We start from the raw sequence: 19,142 nt of genomic DNA, 5'->3' as shown, positions 1-19,142 counted from the left end.
ATGTTTATGACAGGTTTATGACAACAAGTCACCTTTGATTAAAAAAAGATATAACTCACCTAATGACAGTTAACTCTTTCCCTGCCAGCCTTTTTTCTTATATATAAATATAAGTATAAATATATATAAATGTGTGTGTGTGTGTGTGCATGTGTCATTTAATTAGAAAAGTGGCAGCTTATTTAATACATGGAAACAAAAATGCACTTATATAAAAATAATATAAAAAGTGTTTTTTTTTTCTACAGCAAACAGGTGGGTTGAGCCTATTTGGCTTATTCAGAACTCAAATGGCTGCGCCTGTCTATGTAATACAGTGGAATACTAGTATAAAACCCCACCATATTAAACAAACAGAAAGTGTAATGCTAATAAATTACTACGTATTAATGTAGTATTAGGCTTATATTGTTATATTGCGCATTGTTATTCTGCTTAAATCCTTTAAGGTTATTTTTTCCTCGATCTACACACAGCCTCCCATATTGCCAGAAAAAAAAAACAGAATTGTTGACATTTTTGCAGATTTATTAAAAAAGAAATGGCGATAAAGTATTTAGACCCTTTCAGGGTTCAACGTTAAGGATTTTTTTTTTAATGCAGTTGAGATTTTACCTTCGCTGGCAAAATTTTCACTGGCCCCATCAAAAAATAAATGATTAGCCATTTAGTATAATTAATTAATAATAATTAATAATTAGTGATAATAATAATATTAATAATAATAGCTATATCTTATCCACATTTTAAAAATAATGTCATTTACTATTTAAATATTTTTTTAATGTTTATAAATGTATAATGAGCAAAATGTTGTTTTATGCAAACTCAGAGCAGTATGCAAAAGGTGCAGTTAATAAATTGTAGATATAATAATTTAGTTATTTATTAAAATGTTGCCCCTGACTAAGTTTAAAGGGCGTGGGGGGAGGGGGGGGTGGTCGGTGGAGGTTGTGGGCCCCTAATAAGAGCTCTGAGGGCCCCAAATGTCCATGGGCCCTTAGAATCAACCTAACTTTCAGTACGTTCAGTAACTAACCATCTATCAGTAACTAACTATTCGAACGTCTCTCACGCTGGCCCCTGGGCAATCAGGCTGACTTTATTATTGAGCCCTGCCTTTGCTGTGACATTCACACATTTAACTCATTTCTTCTGATCATCCTTGAGATGGTTCTACACATTAATTTGAGTCCAGCTGTGTCTGATTATCTGATTGCACTTGATTAGGAAAGCCCTACACCGGTCTATAGAAGACCTCACTGCTCACAATGCATGTCAGAGCAGATGACAATCAGGAGGTCAAAGGAACTGCCTGAAGAGCTCAGAGACAGAAATGCAGCAAGGCGCAGATCTGGCCAAGGTTATAAAAACAATTGTGCTCCAATAGAGCACCTTTAGGATGTGGTGGAATGGGAGATCTGCATCATGGATGTGCAGCCGACAAATCTGCAGCAACTGCATGATGCCATCATGTCAATATGGAGCAAAATCTCTGAGGAATTTTTGCTGGAGCTTGTTGAATCTTTGCCAAGAAGGAGTAAGGCAGTTCTGAAGGCAAAAGGGGGTCCAACATTGTAAAGTCAAATCGCGAATTTGGACTTCATATGAATCAATGCATGGAGGAATTAGGCGGAACTAACGAAACTGAAAGTGTTTGGCGGAAGCAATTGGCTGACGGAGCTTGCCGAGGAGATACGGAACTTGCCGAGGAGATACGGGAAGTGCCGAGGAGATACGGGAAGTGCCGAGTGAATGCGGAAAGAAAAAAAAAAACTCACATGGCAAGTGCATGCATGCAGACGCGCTGTGAAAGCTGAAGAACGCGATCGCTGCATTAATAAACTTTCACGATTGCATGCAGAAAGTTTTAAGCTGCAGTGAGTAAGGAAGGGAAGGCACATCAGCACTTGGTCATCTCAGGGACACTGATAATATATGTGCAATATAAAAGACAGCTACTATTTTGTTGCACTGTAGTTCATTATTTTGTGCATTATAATACTTTGTGCACAATATTAAGTTAATCATGCTGTTCATTTATGTAAATAGTTTATGTAAAGTGAAATGCTTGCATTAATATTAAGAAGTATTATTTTAATATGCAAATTAATAATGCTGAGACAAAATTTGTGAAGGAACTGTCTTTATTTATATTACATTGTGTTTGTTTAAGTCAGTATTGCGAATAATGTATATTTTATATATTTTGTTCCTTTTCTAAGGTTATCAACCTATTGCTATCGCTGCTACTGGTATCGCTACTACTGTTCAAGCGCTACAGTATTGTATTATTGGGCAAACTGAAAGTTAAAATACAAAAGCTGAAAAGCCTTGGAGTTGTTCCCTGTGTCCCCTGTTATTGGCTGAAGCTCTTTCGAGTTAGAAGCAGATACTGGTGTGTGTAACCCATAAGAACTCGACAAACATGGTAGTGGTAAGGTGTATCTAATAAAGTGGCCGGTGAGTGTAAATAATTTGTCTGGTAACATGATTCGTTATTTTTGTAACAAATAAAAGCAGGCAAGGTGAACATAAATCATCTTCCATGACAAAAAAAATAAATCTAACCAACCCCAATCTTGCGACCAGCAGCACATAAAAGCACACTTCAGAAAGACAGATATTTGGCATGAATGGATTTATTCATCACTGGTGATTTATTGATTAATTGCGCGGCTCATGTGTCTGATCAGCTGCCAGACATGCGGGTTAATGCTGTTGGATGTGAGTGACTCTAACAGACATCAGAGCATGTAGCACAGCGGCAGAGCGTCTGACAGCACAGTGTGTTACTGCAGACCAAAGCTGTCATCTATTTCTAATCCACTGTTACACAACACTGATGCTTCCACGGTCGTGACTGAAGGCCAATGCAAACTCGCTCTTGTTTAGAGGACTCTTCTAGGGCCAATCCAAATTCAACTTCCCTTTAGCTATTGAAACAGTGTGTGAAAGAGAAGGGCTTCAAACTTACCCCTAAAAAATAAAACAGCACTAAAACACCAGCACACATCATCATACATCATCGTGAGCTCTTACTCCATATGAGCTTGACGACAGCAACTGCGGTAGTTATTCCAGTAACATTCATTTTGGTATACATCTTCAGAAAAATCACCAAAGGTAACAAAATCATGTTATCATAATGATATAATGTGGCAATAAGCTCATAACTGTATTGTGTAAATCCACCAAAGGCCGCTGTATACGCTTTAAGATCTCAAAGTTCTCTCGCGAGTGCAATTAGCGCCTGCTCTTCTCACTTAAATCCACCAGAGGCCCCTGACGACTGACTGACTGATCGACTGTCCTACCCTAAACACAGCCGATAGTGTTTTGAAAAACATGGATTGACCCGCCCACCCACTTTCATAAACAAATTTTTTCAAAAGCAATCCAGAAAAAGAAAAGCCCTTGCGGCAGCCTGATTTTTACCACATTCTCAGTTTTTTACTTGTTTATTTTATCATTTACCATTTGTTTTCGTCTTACCTGCTTTCTGGAACCGTTCTTTACCAGACTCGAACCCTGTTAACTCAACTCTGCTCTGTGCCTCAAATCGTCTGGCATACGCAGCAAGCCACTGGACAAACTGGTAACAGAGGAAAAGTTATCCACAGGGAGGTAAGTGGTCAGCAGCCTAGCGTGAAAAGGAATGGCATCAATACCACGCCGTAGCATTCGTTTTAAAGACGAAATGCACTCATACGTTCCTCTGGCTACATAATTCTGATCTCCAGAAATGTATTTATGGCTACATTTTCTCTCACAAGTAGCGCCTGCTGTTTTCATGTAAATCCACCAAAGGCCGCGGTGTACAATTTAAGATATTAAATTTCTCTCACGAGTGCCATTATCGCCTGCTGTTTTCATGTAAATCCACTAAAGGCCGCTGTGTATGCTTTTTGAGATCTCAAAGTTCTCTCGCGAGTGCCATTAGCGCCTGCTCTTCTCGCGTAAATCCACGAGAGGCCGCTGACGACTGACTGACTGTCCTACCCTAAACCCACCCGATAGTGTTTTGAAAAACATGGATTGACCCAGCCGATAGTGTTCACTTTCCTAAACTCAACCAATGTTTTCAAAAGCAATCCAGAAAAAGAAAAGCCCTTGCGGCAGCCTGATTTTTACAACATTTTCACCGTTTTTTACTTGTTTATTATATTTTTTACCATTTGTTTTCGTCTTACCTGCTTTCTGGAACCGTTCTTTACCAGACTCGAACCCTGTTATCTTAACTCTGCTCTGTGCCTCAAATCGTCTGGCATACGCAGCAAGCCACTGGACAAACTGGTAACAGCGGAAAAGCCATCCACAGGGAGGTAAGTGGTCAGCAGCCTAGCGTGAAAAGGAAGGGCATCAATACCACGCCGTAGCATTCGTTTTAATGACAAAATGCAGCCATACTTTCCTGTATGGATGAATGTATATATGGCTACGTTTTCTCTCACAAGTACCATTAGCGCCTGCTGTTTTCATGTAAATCCACCAGAGGCCACTGACGACTGACTGACTGTCCTACCCTAAACCCTGCTGATAGGGTTTTAAAAAACATGGACTGACCCGCCCACCCACTTTCCTAAACTCAACCAACAATGTTTTCAAAAGCAATCCAGAAAAAGAAAAGCCCTTGCGGCAGCCTGATTTTTACCACATTCTCAGTTTTTTACTTGTTTATTTTATCATTTACCATTTGTTTTCGTCTTACCTGCTTTCTGGAACCGTTCTTTACCAGACTCGAACCCTGTTAACTCAACTCTGCTCTGTGCCTCAAATCGTCTGGCATACGCAGCAAGCCACTGAACAAACTGGTAACAGAGGAAAAGCCATCCACAGGGAGGTAAGTGGTCAGCAGCCTAGCGTGAAAAGGAATGGCATCAATACCATGCCGTAGCATTCGTTTTAAAGACGAAATGCACTCATACGTTCCTCTGGCTACATAATTCTGATCTCCAGAAATGTATTTATGGCTACATTTTCTCTCACAAGTAGCGCCTGCTGTTTTCATGTAAATCCACCAAAGGCCGCGGTGTACAATTTAAGATCTTAAATTTCTCTCACGAGTGCCATTAGCACCTGCTGTTTTCATGTAAATCCACCAAAGGCCGCGGTGTACAATTTAAGATCTTAAATTTCTCTCACGAGTGCCATTAGCACCTGCTGTTTTCATGTAAATCCACCAAAGGCCGCGGTGTACAATTTAAGATCTTAAATTTCTCTCACGAGTGCCATTAGCGCCTGCTGTTTTCATGTAAATCCACTAAAGGCCGCTGTGTATGCTTTTTGAGATCTCAAAGTTCTCCCGCGAGTGCCATTAGCGCCTGCTCTTCTCGCGTAAATCCACCAGAGGCCGCTGACGACTGACTGACTGTCCTACCCTAAACCCAGCCGATAGTGTTTCCAGCCGATAGTTTTCACTTTCCTAAACTCAATGTTTTCAAAAGTAATCCAGAAAAAGAAAACCCCTTGCGGCAGCCTGATTTTTACAACATTCTCACCGTTTTTTACTTGTTTATTATATTTTTACCATTTTTTTCGTCTTACCTGCTTTCTGGAACCGTTCTTTACCGGACTCAAACCCTGTCATTACGGTCAACTCTGCTCTGTGCCTCAAATCGTCTGACATACGCAGCAAGCCACTGAACAAACTGGTAACAGCGGAAAAGCCATCCACAGGGAGGTAAGTGGTCAGCAGCCTAGCGTGAAACGGAATGGTGTCATACTACGACATAGCATTCATTTTAAAGACGAAATGCAGCCATACTTTCCTGTATGGATGAATGTATATATAGCTAAGTTTTCTCTCACAAGTACCATTAGCGCCTGCTGTTTTCGTGTAAATCCACCAGAGGCCGCTGTGTACGCTTTGAGATTTAAAATTTCTCTTGCGAGTGCCATTAGCACCTGCTGTTTTCATGTAAATCCACCAGAGGCTGCCGTGTATGCTTTAAGATCTCAAATTTCTCTTGCGAGTTCCATTAGCGCCTGCTGTTTTCATGTAAATCCACTAAAGGCCGCTGTGTACGCTTTTTAAGAACTTAAAATTTTCTCGCGAGTGCCATTAGCGACTGCTCTTCTCGCGTAAATCCACCAGAGGCTGCTAACGACTGACTGACTGTCCTACCCTAAACCCAGCCGATAGTGTTTTGAAAAACATGGATTGACCCGCCCACCCACTTTACTAAACTCAACCAATGTTTTCAAAAGCAATTCAGAAAAAGAAAAGCCCTTGCGGCAGCCTGATTTTAACCACATTATCACCGATTTTTTTACTTGTTTATTTTATCATTTACCATTTGTTTTCATCTTACCTGCTTTCTGGAACCGTTCTTTACCGGACTCAAACCCTGTCATTACGGTCAACACTGAAGCTCTGTACAAGACTTTTGGCCAGCGAAGAAATTAAAATGGTCGTGCCCAATTGAGTCTGGTTCTCTCAAGGTTTTTTTTCTTCACTCTCATATCGGTGAAGTTTTTTTTCCCTCTCCGCTGTCGCCACTGCCTCACATGGTTCAGGATCTGAAAAGCTACGCATCGATGAATTTGCTCTTCAGTGTTTGGACTCTTAGTAATGATTTCAAATCACACTGAACTGAGCTAAACTGAACTGAACTTAAACACTAAAAACTGAACTACACTGTTCCAGTTACTATAACCATTTATGTGAAACTGCTTTGACACAATCTACATTGTAAAAGCGCAATACAAATAAAGCTGTATTGAATTGAATTGAATTAAATTGCTCTGTGCCTCAAATTGTCTGGCATATGCAGCAAGCCACTGGACAAACTGGTAACAGTGAAAAAGCCATCCACAGGGAGGTAAGTGGTCAGCCAAGCGCGAAAAGTAATGGCGTTAATACCTCGCCGTAGCATTCGTTTTAAAGTCGAAATGCACTCATACGTTCCTCTGTCTACATCAGGGGTCTCAAACTCGCGGCCCGCGGGCCATTTGCGGCCCTCAGTGCAATATTTTGTGGCCCGCGCCGACCGCTGTACACTGACAGAATCAGCGGAGCGGGGAGAGAGAGCGCTCCCCGCTCCGCTGATTCTATCCGTACACAGCGGTCACTGGCATTCCCCGCCCGCCGTGTAAACAAAGGGGCGGGGATGCCGATGACGTCACCACGCCCCTTTGTTAGACGCTGTGATGGGCGGGAAGTGTAAGGAGGGAACTCGCGCCGGCCAGAACCAAGGTGAGCTGTTCCCGCCCCTGCCTGCCACTTAGCTACCTATCTGCAGCCTGCCACCTACCTAGCTACAGCCTGCATCTTATATATATATTATAGGTAGATACAGACTGGTACAGACTGATGTGACTGGAGTGGGGTGGGCGTGTTTTATTTATACATATATACGCCTTTTTTTTTTTTTAGGTGAGGGAATGGAAGTTTTGAGTGAGTTCCCCCAGGCCATATTGAGGGTCTCAACTGCTTCCGCTCTAAAGCCAAATGTGGTTCAGATTTGTGAGAAGAAGCGCTGTCAAGTCTCTGGCAGCAAGAAGTAGGCAAAAGATGCCATGTTCAGAAGAACTGTTCATAATCTTCACTCAATGTTCTGTTAATGTTCAGGACACTTCATGTTCAGAAGAAATAATTAAAACTGTTAATAATGACATTTGAGAAATTTTTTTTGTGAAATGCCTTATGCGGCCCAGCCTCACCCAGACTTTGCCTCCTGCGGCCCCCAGGTAAATTGAGTTTGAGACCCCTGGTCTACATAATTCCGATCTCCAGAAATGTATATATGGCTACATTTTCAGAATGAGTTGCATTTATCATGGTACGCTTAAAAAAAAGGGGTCTGGACATGAACAGTGTTATGAACAGTGATACCAAATAAAATAAATAAATAAAAGACAAAACATAACTAAAAATATCAACAAATATAATACTGTAAATATGTTTGTGCATAAGTAACAAATGTCCCAACTTAAAGGAATAAACTAAATATCTTGTCATTTATTTAATCGTTTGTGACATTTAAACCCCACACTGCTAAAAATTATTTTTAGTGTACAGCAGAATACAAACAATCGTAAAATAAAAACTAAAATACAGTGCAAGAAACCTTGACGTTACAAATGGACCATTTAAAGACGTAAAACCCCCTCTAAAAAGCTACAAAAGCGCAGAATACAGCCGTTTTTAATTATTCCACAGGAGGTTTATGAAAAAGCAGAGTGGCATACGGCTTTGTACTTATGCTTAATGTGGCAAGACTGATCATAGATCATTTGACATCTGCTTTATTAGATTAACAAACCGTTCCAGCTGTCACACATTACAGGCCGTTTCGGTGCGCAATCACAATCACTGCAGACACAACAGGACGGAGTAAAGCACAAACACCACACAACAGACTATCTGTATAAAGCCAACAGCAAGATCTCCCAGTGAAGAATCACCCTGAAGCCGGAGCCCAGGAGGACACCGGAGGCCCTTTAACACTACAGCACCCGCAGACACACACACGTATCCTGAATATAAAAGAGCAGGAGTTACTAAAGGCACAGGCTGCATCCGAAATCACACCCTCATTGACTATTTCCTACATTAATCCACCAAAATATTATTACACTACGACCAATTTAGTTTATTCAATTCACCTATAGCGCATATGTTTGGACTACAGGGGAAACCGGAGCACCCGGAGGAAACCCACACCAACACAGGAAGAACATGCAAACTCCACACAGAAATGCCAACTGACCCAGCCGGGACTCAAACCAGCGACCTTCTTGCTGTGAGGCTACAGTGCCAGCTGCTGAGCCACCGTACCATCCTTGATCAATACAATATAGTAAAATTGTTTTAACCCACCCTCATGTTCACTTACATTTCAGAAACGACTATTTTAACTAGGGATGTCCAGATCCATTATTCGGATTCAGATCGGATTATTTCCTTCCTATAGAGTCACCATCATGTTCTAATTACATCAGTTTGATGGATTGAAATAACCTTAGCCATGCTCCTCCCACCAGTAGTTTGCTGTTAATGAAAAATGAGCAAAAAAATAAAACCCCTATTAAATATATAAATAAATTAAAGAAAAGAATTTGCCTAGCTTAATTAATCATTAAGTTACTGAATTTCATACATTATAAAATTTAATTAAATATAAATAAAATAAATTTGAGACTCACCTTAATGAGCTATTACAATGTAGCGAAGCTCATAAAAACGTTTGAATATTAATAATAACACGTTATTATTCATTTATTTAATCATTTTCTTTTACGGCTTAGTCCCTTTATTAATCTGGGGTCACCAGAGGAATGAATCGCCAACTTATCCAGCATGTTTTTATGCAGCGGATGCCCTCACAGCCGCAAGTTGCAACCCATCACTGGGAAACATACATACTCATTCACACACACACACACACACACACACACACACACACACTACGGTCGATTTTAGCCTACCCAATTCACCTGCACCACATGTCTATGGACTTTTGGGGAAAGCCGGAGCACCGGGAGGAAACCCACGGAAACACGGGGAGAACATGCAAACTCCACATAGAAATACCCAGCCGTGACTCGAACCAGCGACCTTCTTGCTGTGAGGCAAACATGCTACCCACTGCGCCACCGCGTCACCCAAGTTATTATTTTATTATGAATATTTGTAAATATTTGGCTTTATTGCTAATGTGTAATTATTGTTAGTGTGTAAAAACAAGCGATCCCCGTGGGCTCAAACATTTAATAATGGCAACAAAAAGTTATAGAAAACACAACTATTTACAACAGGCATGTATGAGAGAGAGAAAGAGAGGGGGAGAGAGAGCGCGCGAGCGAAAATTCAACGTCAATAACCTAAAACCAACCGAGAAAACTGAACCACCTTGTTTTAACAAAGGGAATCCTAAACTAGCATATCTGCTTAGGTATGTGACTTGCTAACTCCCGTCGGGGTGGTTTTGTGGGTTCTGAGGCTGCTTAAAAAGTTAAATGCGTTTAATCTTACTTCATTGGTAACAACTATTTTTATTAAGTAGAACAAATAATAATAATAATAATAATAATAATAATAATAATAAACATTTTTTGTTCTTCATTTAGGTTAAATTGAATTATTAAAATAAAGTAAAAAAAATTAATAATTTAATAATTCAATTTAATAATTCAAAAAAAACAAAAACAATAACAACAACAACAACAACTTGACTGAAAAAAAGAATAAAACAGATAATCAAAAAAAAAGAAATTTAACAGATAAAGCTATAAAATAAACAATAATAATAATAATATTAATAATAAAAACAACAACAACAACAACAACAAAAACAAGAATAATAATAATAATAATAAAAATAATATTTAAAATGACACAAAAATAGTTAATTTATTTCCTGGTTTGTCTAAACTGTATCCAAAAACATATCACAAACATTCTGGCTATATTCTTAGGGATATAGATGTATTCAGTACTCAGGTTGTGGAGGTAAAATAAGCAGAGGTGAAGGGCCAAACCTACAGTGAAGGGTTATAGAGAAATATGAACTCACACAGTCAGACAGAAGAGCCAATGTGCACAAATATCAGTACAGAGAGAGAGGAACCTAGAAAAACAAGTCAAAAGTTAAACAATGAACTGAAATAAACCTGATAATGATGCATACATTGTCAGGGTGGAATTATTGCATCACCAAGCAATTTTATTTTGTTTTTTTTAAAAGGGCAACATATTTTTGAAATAGTTTGTACTCATTCACATCCTCCAGTTCATCCAGAGAGTTTACTGAAACTACAAAAACAGGCGTATAAAACATTACATGTCAGGTTTGCATTGCTTTTTGGAGGAAAATCTATGTATTAAATTGGTTTTAAATTTGGTGCTAAATGCAGCTGTATACATTGACATTTATATTAAAATATTTCCATATGAATATTAAAATGCAATATACAGTTCTGTGAAAAAGTTTGGACACCCTATCAGGGCAAGGCGATCCAAATAGTGTGACCAAAACATCAAAAATACATTTGGTTAAATCGAAAAACAGTCGCTATAGTTATGAAGTGATGTGCGTCTGTTCAATACAGCACGAGCTGCAGTTGAAGTTTGCGCAGAGCGTGAGTCACCTGACATTAGGCGAGCGGAACGAGCAGCCAAAAATATTTGGATACTTAATCTTAGGCTTCTCAACCTCATGTTTCTGTTGCAAAAAACAAAACTGCTGCAACTGAACAAAGTTATGTCAACTGCGCGCTACTTTAAAGTTCCAAGCTTATATACCAAGGCTAATATACACACTGGATTAACTACAGCAGCGATCCATTCACATATCGCATCTTTTCCACGAGCAAGTTCCTAATTTTCATTATAAGAACATGTCAATTTGTGCGCGCAAGCAGAGCGATGCGCACTCGCCTTCCAGACGCACAGAGTAGAAAACATCTTACGCCATATCGGTGAGAGTTGCGCGTGGCTTTCAGTGCAATGTAAACCAAAGATATGTTAGACGAATTTTTACAAAGATTATGCATGTATAAACGCATTTGATAACAGTTAATCTAAATACTTTAAATTTAAATTTACATCAGACGTGACAACCGTGAAACCATGATTAATCTTCAAACTATAAATCGCACAACCAAAATCTATAATTGTTGCATCCATAATTGTTATGCAGTTCAAAACATAACATATATGTAACGTCGGGGAGTGACACTCACAACAGAAGGTAAGATCCACATGCAGGTTTATTCAAAGTCAAGCAAGCGATGGTCAATCAGGTGCAAACAGATATATGCAGACAATCCAGAATCGTAGTCGAATAACAGGCAAAAGGTCAAAAGGCAGGCGGCAGACAAGGACAAAAGGATAAGCTAGGCTAATAACCAAAAACACGGCAAAGGCAGACAAAGGAAACGAGTTGTAATGTCACTGATACAGCTAACAAGACTCGGCAAACTGGAAGGGTAACTGAGTGGTTTAAGTATGGTGTGTTATCAGTCTTTGACAAGGTTCAGCTGGTGAGTGTAATCAAGCGAGATGAATGAGCAGGCGTGCGTGTCTGGAAGAAGTGCATGTATGAATATGTAGTCCTGGGAAATGCGGAAGTGAAGTTCATGATTATAGTGGAAACCAGCAATCTCCGGAGAGCGATCGCTGGTTATCATAACAATATGAATGTGTCTGAATGTAGAAGAAGTGTACTGAAGCAATGCACAGCTTTGGTTGAGCTTTGAAATACTATGGCTACAGTTGTATTTGGGTATATTTGTATTTGTGTAAAAAAAAAAAAAAAAAAAAGTGGCTAATTCATTTGAATTTGTACTAATCTAATTCGTACAATTGAGTACGATTTGCTCATCCCCCAATGACGGTTGGGTTTAGGGGTAAAGTTAGGTTCCATGCCTCCTTTTTAAAATCGTACATTTTCGTACGACTGAACTCGTACGAATTAGCCACTAAACTGGCAAAACTTAAAATACTTGTGTTTTCTCGTGAGATCAGGCTGACTGGCCCCCATGACAAAACTAATTAAATAGCCCTGCCCTATGAAATTAAACTTTTTCCAAATCAGGAGGAAAAATCTGATCTTTGGCAGGTCTTAAAATGTGAAAAATAAAACTTCAAATGAACAACAACATATTCATACTGACTGTGGTATTAAAAAGAATAAATCAGGCACTGCTAATCAAATGCCTGAACTGATTATTGTTCGTTGCCCAGTAACGCACAATCTGTGGTTGGGTTTTCAAAATAAAGCTCCCACATACGTAGTAAGTTAAATACAAGCTTTAAAATAACTAATGGAGGGAAACTAATATTGTTTTCTCACTAAAAAACGCTGTTGCTTATAAAACACAGCTTGAGGGCGTGCATCTTAATAATCTCCGAGCTACAGGAGCCTGGGTTCTCTTGATGTAAAGTCCGGATAAATGACCTAAAGTAGGCATGCATGCAAATGCTGAGGGCGTTGCTTTTGAGTGTAGTTTGTTGTGTCCTCTGATTGGTCCACTCTCCACCGGGGTTTTATACTCATGGAATTTAAATGATAAGTAAACAATGGTCTCTGATGCTCACGATATGTCCGTTTTCTATATATTCTATTATTTTACTATGCTTTGGTATACCCAAATTTTCATTAAAGGGCACCTTTAACTTTTTAGTTTTACAAAATTTAAGTTTTGTAAAACTTAAATTTTACAAATTTACCCCCCAACTAACTTAAGTTTAAGTGTAGGAAAAACTGTGGCAATCAATGGCTTTCTGTTTCCAGCATTTTTCAAAACATCTTCTTTTGCATTCAACAGACGAAAGCAACTCAAACAGGTTTGTGACTGGTAAAAGATGGGTAAATAAAGACACACTTTCAATTGTGTGTGAACTATCCCTTTAAAAGACTGAAAGTGATGCATTTTCCCCGCACTATGTTTTTAATATAAAAGATAAATGCTCAACAATCTACCCATGAAATCTTACATATGGATTTATGTATGGCAATATGCCCGAACACAAATAAACAACCAAAAGACATTAAGACAAGCAGAAACAGCCGCATCATGCATAAACATGCAGACAAACTCAGACAATAAATCGCACGGCTAATAATAACCTGCTCAGTGAAGTGCAGTTATGCTGGATCCTGAACTCATATTAATCAACATTCATATCAGCCTTATCAACCCTCCATAACATGTTGTCATACAGAAAATCAAAGCCTCCTTCGATTATGTGTGTGTTTGCTCTGTTTATCCATGTAATTTCCCAGCGTCTAATTGTGAATAATCTGCGATAATCTGTGTCTGAATGGAGCGCATCGAGTACCTGGATTTCATATGCGCCGTCTCTGAGTGTCATTTACCAGTAATTTAGCCAGTGTTATTGATGCAGTGGTCATTTGAAAAAGCAATCATGCGAGCGCAGAAACGATTAAAGACAGAAGCAGAGGACGCTGGGGGAAGGAGGGTTTGTGTTTGCTGTTATCATCGCTCGTATTAAAACTCACTTATGTTCATTATTCAGTTCAGCAGGTTTGAATCTGGCAAAATGAATCTAATGTGCAATTACATCAGAATTGGGTTCAGAAAGGGCAACACACACACACACACACACACACACACAGTCCAAAAATCTACCCTTGGCTTGTTATAAAAACTAATATTCTAACTATTATGGTTGAGTTATTATAGTTGCACTAATAACAATGATAATAAAAAGGAAAATTTATTCATTCATTCATTCATTTTCTTTCTGACTTAGTCCCTTTATTAATCAGGGGTCGCCACAGTGAAATGAACCGACAACTCATACAACATGTTTTACGCATAGAATGTAAAATATCCGCTTGTTAAGAGGTGACATGTTGGTGACTTATGTAATACTGTTTCCGGGTCCAAGCCGCCATTCGAGTTGAGAAATCATTCGTTTATTATTACTTTTTATTCATAATCACACATTAAAGTTAATTTTACATAAAGTCAGAGTGTAAACTGGGCTTGCAGCATAACAAATACCAAAATTTTTAACAATTTATAAAAAAATGAATCACTTTCTGGCCATTGGATATTAGGCATGGACATATACATTGCCATTGTGATTTTCGAAAGTATTAAATCGCTTTGTAAACGTTTATTATTACCATTTCATGAGTCTCCCCATTAAGTTGAATAGAGCACTTGGACGCAGAAGCCTTTGACCCAAAGGTTTCTGATAACTGCAAAAGAAGCTACAAGTTGAAAAAAAAAAAGAAGCTACAAGTAGGCGCGGCCAACCGTCGCCATTTTGTTCGCGCGTCATCGCACCCACAGCAGATATCAAACAAGGGCAAAGAGGCGGAGAGTGAGCGGAGCTACGGACACCCGCTGGCATTTTGCTTGACCTAGCTTAGACAGACTTTACTTTGGGAGAAACGCTCAATACTTTATTACCTCTGACTCCTTTGTATTCTGTCCACATGTGCTTGGCTGTACACTATATCAATAAAGTGTTTAGACTTTTAAAAACACAGTTGTAATACATGGAGCCGCTAAACATTGTTTTTATACAGGAGGAAAACCTGGCTATTTATGAAATCTAGGCATAAAACTGTATGACAACGCTTCAGATGACTGTTCTAGAGTGCATTACAGGTCTAAAGAAAAATATAAGAAAAATACGGTTTACAAGTGTCGAGTGTTTACAAGGAGCTCCGAGTGGATGCTTTGTGTTTACCTTATGATAAAAGTTGTTGCACATCCACCGGTTCCTGCCTCAAAACGAGTTTAAACCACTTGTACATTAAGGAAGCGCTCAGAAAAAAACAAAACACCAGCGAAGAAACTTAGCACAGAGGAACAAAAACACCTGTCAGCTAGCGTTTCAGAAGTGTTATTGTAGAGCAACAGAAACAGCATGCAGAAGTATAAATGCACAGCTACGCACCATCGCCGATCAGTTGATGCAGAAGTATAAACCAGGCTTAACCCTCACTACTCTGACCTCAAAAGCTGCTCTAGCGTCTATGTTTTCATCAAGTACCACCTCCGAAAAAAACTGTCTCTCCAAGTACCACCAAAATGAGCAGTATTGAAATACAGTAGCGTAGTAGGCCCAGTAAAGCAGCTACAACTCTGCACAGTTAAAAAACGTTGCAGATTACCTCAGAAATATAGGCTATATGTCATATATGGCACATTGTATACATAAGTTGATACATTTTGAATTATATGTAGCATGTACTTGATATATTTCATTCCTCCGCGTACCACTAGAAGGAAGCCCGCGTACCACTAGTGGTACACGTACCACAGTTTGAGAACCACTGCGCTAGAGACCATAGTCTTTAGCCTTGTTAGAGAAACCGACTCCCATACAAAGACTCGTCAGTTCGATCCCAGCTCAGACTGGGTTTGGTGCAGTAGGACCAGTGGGTTACACACAGGCAAAAAGTATGGCTATATAAATTTAAAACAATTATTTTAAAAGATGATCGTACTGAAACAGGCGGCGAGGTGGCGCAGTAGGTGGTGCTGTCGTCTCACAGCAAGAAAGTCGCTGGGTCGAGCCTCGGCTCAGTTGGCGTTTCTGTGTGAAGTTTGCATGTTCTCCCTGCGTTCGAGTGAGTTTCCTCCGGTTGCTCCATTTTACCCCCGCAGTCCAAAGACATGCAGTACAGGTGAATTGTCCGTAGTGTATGAGTGTGTGTGTAAATGAGTGTGGATGTTTCCCAGAGATGGGTTGCAGCTGGAAGGGCATTCGCTGCGTAAAAATGTGCTGGATAAGTTGGTGGTTCTTTCCGCAGTGACGACCCTGGATTAATAAAGGGACTAATGCCTAGTTCAGACTGCGTGATTTTAGCCCCGATTTTGGCTCGCCAACAGGTTTTGAGAAATCGCCGACAAATGCCTGAAATCACAGGCAAATCGCTGCTCGTGCACGTGAGTGACAATCACACAGTATGAACTATCAAAGACGCGATCTGAGAGAATCGCCGATGAGTCGCCGATGCCTGCGAGATATTTGGCATGCTAAATATCTGGAGCTGTCAGCGATTCAAATCATGCCGTGTGAATTGAGTTTTGACTGAAAATAACATAAGCGATTGCCTACAGCCAATGAGAGAGCAGTATTCACTTGTGTGTGCGTGTGTGTATACCTGCTGCAGGCCAGCGGGAGGCTGGGGGAGAAGTTAAAAGCGATCTTTTTCGGTTTATTTGGACCAACGAATTGGAGGAAAAACTAGTGGAGGTTTGACAGGACTCAGGAGCAACCGTGTCTGTTTGACTTTTCATACAGAAAGAAATTAGTTTATTATCAACGTTGAGGAGAAATGGCTAATTCCCTTTAAACCCAGGTGAGAAAATATGTACATGTTCTACCCCATTAAATGCTTCTTTCTCATTATGTAGTTAATAACAAAATATATACTACTTACTACTTGTTGTTGTTGGCTGTGAGACGTAGTTTGGACGAAGTTGTCGGCGATTCTCCCTATAGTAAAGTCATGCAATGTGAAAGTCCCTGTCGCCGTTCCATCTTGCAGTGTAAACAAAGCAGCGACGAAACGCAAGCCCAGATAGTCAAGCAGTGTGAAAACATCTGTGACATGACTACTTTGAAAATCATGCAGTCTGAACTCTGCATAAGCCGACAAGAAAATGAATGAATGAATGTACTGAAACATTACCATAGAGATTCACATTTAATCAGAAAGCAGGCAGAACTGTATAATAAAAGTACGCAAATACTAACATGACATCATGCAAATACTGTCAGGCTTGTTTTATTTTTTGGTAGCATGATTTGAAACTTTGATAAAAGGCTTTGGGCTTGATAAGAGCGAGTGTGAGTGTTTTCTGTCTGTGTAGGAGGTGATGTTCGATGAACTCTGAGAAAACTGAGTGTGAAAGTCTCAGCCTGCTGCATTGTGGGAAGTCTTGAGTTAATTACACACACATCTCTCTTTCTCTCCTTCGGTTTACGGTCTGCAAGAACTGTTGACGACACACCGCTAAATTACAGGAGTCCATTATATGGTGCAAAATATCCCGTAATGTGTTGTTGTGGGTGTTTGAATTGTCTTTCAGCATAAAGCCAACGCGAGGATAAAGCGTGGCATTTCTGGCCATGGAGATCTGCCTTAAACAATGACTCTCTCAGCCTGGTATCGCTATCAAAGCAGCACGGTTTACTTGTTTGGAGGAGCACAACAGCAGGTTTGGTGTTCTCCTTTTGTTTGTGTAGGCGCCTATAAACCTAATGCCGCTTTCTCACTTGTAGGCTCCGTTCCAAAGCCTGCTGATCTGCCCACATATACACTCCTGAAGATCCTAAAGGTGGGCAGAGGAAGCCAAATACACCTGCTTCACCTCATTCTGATCCCGTTCGCTTCCTAATGTCCTACTTTACAATCATTTACTACTATGAAATACAGATGGCTCCAAAATAAGTGTTGATGATTAGAACTATTTTAGCTTTATAATGAATATTATGCATTAGGGTTTTATAATATATGGTTTCAGCATTTATATGTGATCATTCACAATAGTCTCATCGCAGGATAAGGAATCAGTCTTGATTAAGACATTTCTGAGCTCAGTGTAATGATTTTGAAAACAGTAAGACACAAGAAACTGTAACTTTTATGATGTGAATTTTTCGTTTCACCACATCTCAAAGGTGCTCTATTGGATTGAGGATTTGGGGACTGCAGAGTCAGACTCAGGTAGGCTGTGGCGTTGACACAATGCTCGATTGATACTAACGGGCCCAAAGAATGCCAAGAAAATATCCCCCACACCATTACACCACCACCACCAACCTGAACCACTGATTCAAGGCAGGATGGATTCACGCTGTCATGTTGTTGACACCAAATTGACCCTACCATTCGAATGTCTCAGCAGAAATCGAGACTCATCAGACAAGGCAAAGTTTTTCCAATCTTCTTTTTTCTAATTTTGGTGAGCCTGTGTGAATTGTAGCCTGAGTTTCCTGTTCTTAGCTGACAGGGGTGGCATCCGGTGTGGTTTTCTGCTACTGTAGCCCATCCGCCTCAAGGTTGGACGTGTTGTGCATTCAGAGATGCTCTTCCGCACACCTCAGTTGTAACAAGTGATTATTTGAGTTACTGTTGCCTTTCTATCAGCTGGATCCAGTCTGGCCATTCTCCTCTGACCTCTGGCATCAACAAGGCATTTACGCCCACAGAACGGCCACTCACTGGATATTTTCTCTTTATCAGACCATTCTCTTTAAACCCTAGATATGAATGTGTGAAAATCCCAGCAGATCAGCAGTTTCTGAAATACTCAGGCCAGCCCGTCTGGCACCGACAACCATGCCACATTCAAAATCACCTTTCTTCTCCATTCTGATGCTCGGTTTGAACTGCAGCAGATGGTCTTGACCATGTCTACATGCCTAAATGCATTGAGTTGCTGCTATGTGATTGGCTGATTAGAAATTTGTGCTAACAAGCAGTTGCACAGGTGTACCTAATAAAGTGACCGGTGAGAGTGAGTGTGTGTGTGTGTGTGTGTGTGTGTGTGTGTGAGTAATAAATATAGCACTAATAAGAATTTTTAAGCACTTCTGCAAATATTTGAAAAAAGAATTCACATTTCACATAGGGACTAATTTTATCTTCAACTGTATGCTGTAAAAACCTTGGGCCTTCTCAGCCTGTTTACTGTTTAGC

At 39.9% G+C, this 19,142-nt stretch overlaps 2 protein-coding genes across 9 annotated transcripts in view; both read right to left on the bottom strand.

Moving 5' to 3' along the window:
- smad4b (SMAD family member 4b) overlaps positions 1 to 19,142 on the bottom strand; it is a 724,234-nt gene that overhangs the window by 530,781 nt on the left and 174,311 nt on the right. The gene's annotated exons all lie outside the window — the stretch shown is intronic.
- unc5ca (unc-5 netrin receptor Ca) overlaps positions 1 to 19,142 on the bottom strand; it is a 473,679-nt gene that overhangs the window by 443,612 nt on the left and 10,925 nt on the right. The window contains exon 3 of one of the 7 annotated variants that reach the window (XM_087253139.1): positions 10,521 to 10,574. The exons of the other annotated variants lie outside the window; for them this stretch is intronic. The gene's annotated coding sequence lies outside the window, so the exon portion shown is untranslated. The remainder of the gene's footprint in view (positions 1 to 10,520; positions 10,575 to 19,142) is intronic. 7 annotated transcript variants of the gene reach the window in all.

Source organism: Danio rerio, chromosome 5 (assembly GCF_052040795.2).
Source record: "Danio rerio strain M-AB ecotype USA chromosome 5, GRCz13ab, whole genome shotgun sequence".
Lineage (NCBI taxonomy): Eukaryota > Metazoa > Chordata > Actinopteri > Cypriniformes > Danionidae > Danio > Danio rerio.
This window is presented reverse-complemented; position numbering and strand designations above follow the sequence as displayed.